Source organism: Mercurialis annua, linkage group LG4 (genome assembly GCF_937616625.2).
Source record: "Mercurialis annua linkage group LG4, ddMerAnnu1.2, whole genome shotgun sequence".
Taxonomy (NCBI): domain Eukaryota; kingdom Viridiplantae; phylum Streptophyta; class Magnoliopsida; order Malpighiales; family Euphorbiaceae; genus Mercurialis; species Mercurialis annua.
This window is the reverse complement of record NC_065573.1, coordinates 2,973,613-2,982,112: the sequence shown is the minus strand read 5'-3', so window position 1 is coordinate 2,982,112 and position 8,500 is coordinate 2,973,613.

Genomic DNA, 8,500 nt, shown 5'->3' with positions numbered 1-8,500 from the left:
ACGTTTGGAAACGTTTGGCTTAAATTGCTAAAAAGGTGAAACGTTTGGATTTGTTTCGTAACGTTTGTAAACGCTTCGCATAAATCGCTAAAAAGTAAAACGTTTGGAATTGTTTCATAACGTTTGAAACGTTTGGCTTAAATCCTTAAAAAGGGGAAACGCTTGGATTTGTTTCCTAACGTTTCTAAAAGTTTGGCTTAAATTGCTAAAAAGGTGAAACGTTTGGCTTTGTTTCGTAACGTTTTTAAACGTTTGGCTTAAATCGCTAAAAAGGGGAAACGTTTGGATTTGTTTCAAAATGTTTGTAAACGTTTGGCTTAAATTGATAAAAAACGTGAAACGCTTGGATTTCTTTCGTAACGTTTGTAAGCGTTTGACTTAAATCGCTAAAAAGGTGAATCATTTGGATTTGTTTCGTAACGTTTGTAAATGTTTTGCTTAAATTGCTAAAAAGGTTAAACGTTTGGTTTTGTTTCGTAACGTTTGTAAAGGTTTGGCTTGATTTGCTAAAAAGGGGAAACGTTTGGATTTGTTTCGTAACGTTTGTAAACGTTTGGCTTAAATCGCTAAAAAGGGTAAACGTTTGGATTTGTTTCGTAAAGTTTGTCAACGTTTGGCTTACATTGCTACAAAGGGGAAACGTTTGGATTTATTTCGTAGCGTTTTAAACGTTTGGCTTAAATTGCTAGAAAGGTGAAACGTTTGGATTTATTTCGTACCGTTTGTAAGCGTTTGGCTTAAATTGCTAAAAAGGTGCAATGTTTGGAATTGTTTCGTAAAGTTTGTAAACGTTTAGCTTAAATTGCTAAAAAGGTGAAACTCTTGGATTTGATTCGTTGCGTTTGTAAACGTTTGGCTTAAATTGCCAAAAAGGTGAAACTCTTGGATTTGTTTCGTTGCGTTTGTAAACGTTTGGCTTAAATTGCTAAAAATGTGAAATGTTTGGATTTGTTTTGCAACGTTTGTAACGTTTGGCTTGAATCGCTAAAAAGGTGAAACGTTTGGATTTGTTTCATAACATTTGTAAATGATTGGCATAAATCGTTAAAAAGGAGAAACGTTTGGATTTGTTTCGTAACGTTTTAAACATTTGCCTTAAATCGCTAAAAAGGGGAAACGTTTTGATTTGTTTCGTAACGTTTTATAAACATTTGGCTTAAATTGCTAAAAAGGGGAAACGTTTGGTTTTGTTTCGTAATGTTTGCAAACGTCAAGCTTGAATCGGAAAAAAGGTGAAATGTTTGGATTTGTTTCGTATAGTTCGCAAACGTTTGGCTTAAATTGCTCAAAAGGTGAAACGCTTGTATTTGTTTTGTAACGTTTGTAAACTTTTGGCTTAAATTCCTAAAAATATGAAATGCTTGGATTTGTTTCGGAACGTTTGTAAACGTTTGTCTTAAATTGCTAAAAAGGTTAAACGCTTGGATTTGTTTTGTAACGTTTGTAAACGTTTGGCTTAAATTGCTTAAAAGGTGAATCTCTTGATTTTGTTTCTTAACGTTTATAAAGGTTTGGCTTAAATCACTAAAAATGGGAAACGTTTGGATTTGTTTCGTAACGTTTGAAACGTTTGGTTTTGTTTGGTATTGTTAGTAATGATTTGGCTTAAATCGCTTAAAAGGTTCAACTTTGGATATTTTTCGTAACGTTTGTAAAGGTTTGGCTAAAATTTCTAAAAATGGGAAATGTTTGGATTTGTTTCGTAACGTTTGTAAACGTTTGGCTTAAATTGCTAAATAGGTGAAACATTTGGATTTATTTCGAAATGTTTGCAAACATTTTGCTTAAATTGCTAAAAAGGGGAAACGTTTGGATTTGTTTAATAATGTTTGTAAACGTTTGGCTTAAATCGCTAAAGAGGTGAAACGTTTGGTTTTGTTTTGAACGTTTGTAAACGTTCTGCTTACATCGCTAAAAAGGTGAAACGTTTGGATTTGTTTCGTAATGTTTGTAAATGTTTGGCTTAAAATGCGAAAAAGGTGAAACGCTTGGATTTGTATTGTAGCGTTTGTAAACGTTTGGCTTAAATTTCTAAAAAGGTGAAACGTTAGGATTTGTTTCGAATCGTTTGTAAACGTTTGGCTTAAATCGCAAAAAAGGTGAAACGTTTCTATTTGTTTCGTAACGTTTGTAAGCGTTTGGCATAAATTGCCAAAAAGGTGAAATGCTTTGATTTGTTTCGTAACTTTTTAATACATTTGGCTTAAATTGCTAAAAATAAGAAACCCTTGGATTTGTTTCGTAACGTTAGTAAACGTTCGGCTTAAATTCCGAAAAAAGTAAAATGTTTGACTTAAATTGCTAAAAAGAGGAAACGCTCGGATTTGTTTCGTAACGTTTGTAAACGTTTGGATTAAATTGCTAAAAGGGTGGAAACTCTTGGATTTGTTTCGTAAAGTTTGTAAACGTTTGGCTTAAATTGCTAGTAAGGTGAAACGCTTGGTTTTGTTTTGTAACGTTTGTAAAAGTTTGGCTTAAATTGCTAAAAATGTGAAACTTTTGGATTTGTTTCGTAACGTTTGTAAACATTTGGCTTCAATCGCTAAAAAGGTGAAACGTTTGGATTTGTTTCGTAACGTTTGACTTAAATCGCTAAAAAGATGAAATATATCGATTTGTTTCGTAACGTTTTAAATGTTTGGCTTAAATCGCTAAAAAGGGGAAACGTTTGAATTTGTTTCGTAATGTTTCTAAATGTTTGGCTAAAATCACTAAAAAGGGGAAACGTTTGATTTTATTTTCGTAGCGTTTGTAAACGTTCGGTTTTAATCGCTAAAAAGGTGAAACGTTTGGATTTGTTTCATAACGTTTGTAAACTTTTGGCTTAAATGGCTAAAAAGGTGAAACGCTTGGATTTGTTTCGTAACGTCTGTAAACGTTTGGCTTAAATCGCTAAATTGGTGAAACATTTGGATTTGTTTCATAACCTTTATAAACGTTTTGCTTAAATCGCTAAAAATGTGAAACGTTTTGATTTGTTTCGTAACATTTGTAAACGTTTGCTTAAATTGCTAAAAAGGTGAAACGTTTGGATTTGTTTCGTAACGTTTGTAAACGCTTGGCATAAATCGCTAAAAAAGTGAAATGTTTGGAACTGTTTCATAACGTTTGAAACGTTTGGCTTAAATCCTTAAAAAGGGGAAACGCTTGGATTTGTTTCGTAACGTTTGGCTTAATTTCCTAAAAAGGTGAAACGCTTGGATTTGTTTCGTAACGTTTGTAAACGTTTGGCTTAAATCGCTTAAAAGGTGAAACGTTGGATTTGTTTCGTAACGTTTTGTAAACGTTTGGCTTAAATTGCTAAAAAGGTGAAACGCTTGGATTTGTTTAGCTACGTTTGTAAATGTTTGGCTTAAATCGCTAAAAAGGTGAAATATTGGATTTGCTTCGTAACGTTTGGAAACGTTTGGCTTAAATTGTTAAAAAGGTGAAACGTTTCGATTTGTTTCGTAACGTTTGTAAACGCTTGGCATAAATCGCTAAAAAGTTAAACGTTTGGAATTGTTTCATAACGTTTGAAACGTTTGGCTTAAATCCTTAAAAAGGGGAAACGCTTGGATATGTTTCGTGAAGTTTGTAAACGTTTCGCTTAAATCGTTAAAAAGGGGAAACGTTTGGATTTGTTTCCTAACGTTTCTAAAAGTTTGGCTTAAATTGCTAAAAAGGTGAAACGTTTGGCTTTGTTTCATAACGTTTTTAAACGTTTGGCTTAAATCGCTAAAAAGGGGAAACGTTTGGATTTGTTTCTTAATGTTTGTAAACGTTTGGCTTAAATTGATAAAAACGTGAAACGCTTGGATTTCTTTCGTAACGTTTGTAAGCGTTTGACTTAAATCGCTAAAAAGGTCGAATTCTCCATCCGCCGCGCACTATCCACCAACCGGGCAAACTCCATGTTTGTCCCTATCAGCAAAGGGAGAAACTCCGAGCCTAAACCCCTAATATAACGGTCGTTCACTCGCTCTTGATCACCCTGTAGATCTGTAGAAAACCGCCCCAAACGTACAAACTCAGTAGTGTAGTCTGGCACTGATCTATCCCCCTTCTTCAAATTTAACAGCTTTTCTCTGAAACTCTCAGTAACAGAGAAGGGTAGATAGTAACCTCTGAACCTGATCACAAAATCAGCCCAAGACAAAGTATCCATAACTGTCCTGATGTTATCGCGATACCAGTCCTTAGCTGGACCCTTCAGCGACATCTCCACAAGCATCACTGATTGACGATCAGAAGCTTGAATACTCTGACTGTTGTACTCAAATTCCTCCAAAAAGTCAAGAGCATCCCCAGTACTATCAAAAGAAGTCAGATTCAACTTCAAGTAGGTCATCACCAACTCTCTATCTGTTGGAATGTGACCGACACAAGCAAGTCCACCAATACCAGCTACAACTCCAGCCTGAGGTTGATGTTGCTGCGCTAACTGACCCAGTATATTACACTGATTCTGCAGTAGAGCCTTATTGTTCTGCATCTCGACAACGCCAGCCAAGAAAGTAGTGAAGTCGAACGCTTGCATGTTTGGTGCTTGTTGCACCTCTGGTGCCTGCTGCACATTCGGTGCCTGAACACCTGCTGCACCACGTCCTCTAGCTCCACCTCTACCAGCACCGGCTCCTCTACCTCTACCGGCACCAGCTCCTCTACCTCTGCCAGCACCTCCACCTCGACCACGTCCAGCATTGGCCGGAACTGGTGGAACGTTCTGATCGACTTCCATGGAAATCGCATCATCAGCCACAGCTTCTTGCTCTGCCGCAGCACGAGCAGGAGTACGAACAACATTGTCCATATCCTAAGGATTGAACAAAAACAATATAAATAACACATAATTCATACCCAAGTATGAAACAAAACAAGTAACAATTAGGATTTCCCGAGAAATCAACAGCAATAAAATACTCACCCAAGTGAAATAGCATTAACAATTAACAGCATCAAATCAACAAATAATGACTGACTCGACGCAATCCTATTGGTATAGGCAGAATGTTTTAAAATCAAAAGATGACGTTTTCAAGACAAGACATGAAACCTATATCCGCAGTAGTTCCTAAGACACAACATTGCTTAACAGAGTAAACACATAGCTTGCAAATGGCCTTGGTTTGAAACCAAAGCTCTGATACCAAGTTTGTCACGACCCATTTTCAGGAATCGCGACCGGCGCTAGGGTATGGGTAATATAGTACCAAAACCCGTAGCTAGCCTTTCATTTAACATATAAACACTTAAACCTGCAGAAAACCAATGCGCGGGGGCAACCGAGACTTCAGCCTAAATTTAGCAGATATAATATTCAATAATTAATATAACATGCTTATCCAATTCTGAGTCTAAAAATAGGCAAGTCAACTACTGCGGTCTAACAACTGTAATAATAATAAAGACGTCAAGTCAACTACTGCGGTCTAAGAATAAAACAGTTTTACAGTTTATTAAAATAAAAGGAACCTCCGAGGAAAAGTAAATGCGGAGATCACCAGACTCTCTCAGATCATAACCCTGGGGAAAATTGGGAAAACAACGGGGTCAGATATACTGAGATGAGTTTATACCACTATCTACATTTATTAAGTGGAAAACCTTTAAAACCGTTTAAAACATTTAAATACGATATTACGAATAATAGTTGGAACCCTAATCCACAATTCTAAATAATAAACATAATCCAACAGGTCTGGTCCCGAGAGCTGAGCTACACCGAGTTACCACTGACCACACTTATACCAGAGTCCCGAGAGCTGAGCTACATCGAGTTACTCTACTTGGTCCCGAGAGCTATGCTCACACCGAGTTACCACATTACCATAATTACCTTTCCCAGATCATTACCGGTGCGCACGCAGTCCTAATGATGCCCATTAGGAAGCATGTTCCAACTAGAAGCCATAATATAAAAACAGTTCGAAATATACGTACAGTATATATATTTAATATTAAAATAACAATTTACTTAATAAAGCGGTAAATAGTAAGTACAAACTCACAGCTTGCTAATCCACGTGAATACCGGCAAGCAACTAATCCTGGTTCGCCTCTGGAGCACGAACAATAGACGGGTCTAGACAAATAAAATAATTATTAAAAACAGACCCTAACTCTATAGAGTACTAGACACCACATAGGACTAGCACAATTAACACGTCGGAAATAAACAAGCCAGAACACACAAAAATACCAATTAGGTAATAAAGCCCAATTAATATAAGTCTATTGAGTTCTCGCTTAAAAACCAATTTATAAATATTATTTAATAATCTATAAATAATAATTAATTTTCCAAATAGTGGGTTAGCCGAGTTATCAATAACTACCAAGCTAACCTCACTTGTCGGGTGACCCAAGTCTAACCCGACTCAAAACGTTTATCAAATATAAACCCGAGTTTATATTTATAAAGTAATTCCATAAAATAATAAACCATTTTAAAAGCGGAACTCAATAACTTCAATTTCAAGTAACCCAAGTTACAACCCAAAAATCTAACCATTTTAATTTTATAAAAGTTTAGGGGCTAAATTGTACTTTAGCCAATTAGGGACTAAATTGTAATTTAGCCATTTTCGTGTTAAATTGACATACGAATATAATACAATTACCCGAGTAATTATGTTTAACTTAGATTATAAAAATCTTGTTACAAAATATCAATTCTAATTTATAATCAAATACAAGTTATTATAGAATATAAGTAACTTAAGAACCTACTCATTTCAAACTAAAAAGATGGTGACCAAAATGGTATATTTATCATCTTCATTTAAGACAGGTTACAACCCGCCAACGTGAACATTTCATCAACATAACTCCCAAGCCAATCATCAAGATTCAAAACCAAATATACACACACCCTAAACTCTTAAGATTCATGCTATCATTAAACATGAACAATCAAATCATGAACCCAACATAAAAACGTTAACTGCCGAACACAAAAACTTTCCGAGGACGAAGAAGGAAATGGAAAATGAATCGATTACTCAATGAAATCATAAACTAACAATAACCCAAGAGATCTATAACTTCCAAACAATCAAAATCATGGCAACAAGAAAGGAACCCATCGGCAGTAAGCATCAAAACATGAACAGAATATACACAAACAAAAGCGGTAAACCGAACGGAAATAGAACGAGATCAACGGCGTACCGTTAAGCGAAGCGAATGAGTAAAATCGAAGGTATACGAGTCTAAAACGCCTGAGATCAATCGGTTTCAGTTTCGATCTAGAAACGAAAGAGAACGACTCAAATTACGTAATGCCGTTCAAAAGCAAAATCTGAAAGTAAATACAGCAGTGAGACGGCGATTGCTCAAACGAAGAAAATAACGTACCGTTTCCGATTCCGAAACATTAGGATCGTAGATGATCGAGTCTATAATCACTGGGATCGAACGGTTCTGATTTTGATAATGAAACGAAAGAGAACGATCAGAATTTAAGTATATCGTTCATAAGTAAAACTGAAATTAAAACTCAAGATACTTACCAATGGACGGTTGAGTTTGAAGGAGGATTTGGGAGTGAGTTTCTTGGAGGAAAACGAAGTAGATGGTGGCTAGGGTTTTAGTAGAAGTGAGAAAAACGAATAGGTTAGGTTAAGGGGTCTATTTATAGACCCCACGTCAGATTTTACTCGCAGGGCGCGATGGCAGGCGCGTCGCGAGGCGAGACGGGCCATCGCACCCTCTAATCAAATTTTAAGGCAGGGCGCGACGCGAGGCGCGCCGGACCTGTCGCCCTGCAGGCAAAAATTTTAAAACGGCCCAGACTTGGGCCCGAACCCGCCGACGGAACGAAACCGAAACCGAACTTCAAAAATGGACTATTCGAGCCCAGACACGCGAGGTACAGACGATGAAACGAACGAACAACTATCGGAAACATAAACAGAAAACACGGGGTATTACAGAAGCGACCAATGATTAGAGAAGTGCATTCGTTGTTTGATCAAGGAGTTCAATTAGAGGTTTCGTATTTGGGAAACTTAGTAGCCCAAATGATGATTAAACCTACATTGAATGATTAGATTAAGGAACTTAAGACAACGGATCCTCAACTAAAGCATGTTATTGAAGAAGTGCAAAAAGGAGTGAACTCTGAGTTCAGTATGAAAGGTGGTTTTTTGAAATTTGGTGCAAGGGTATGCGTACCGAATGTGGAAGAGTTAAGACAAAGAATTATGTCGGAGGCACATGGATCTAAGTATAGTGTTTATCCTGGTTCTACCAAGATGTATCACGATGTATTGTTGGAATGGTATGAAGAGAGATATAGCGGAATTTGTTGTGAAGTGTTCGATATGTCAACAAGTTAAGTTGGAACATCAGAAACCATCAAGATTTTTGCAACAGTTACCTATACGAGAATGGAAATGGGAAAGGATAACTATGGATTTTGTCGTTGGATTACCTAAATCGCAACGAGGATTCGACTCGATATGGGTTATCGTTGATCGAATAACAAAGTCTGCACATTTTGATCCGATCAAGGTTA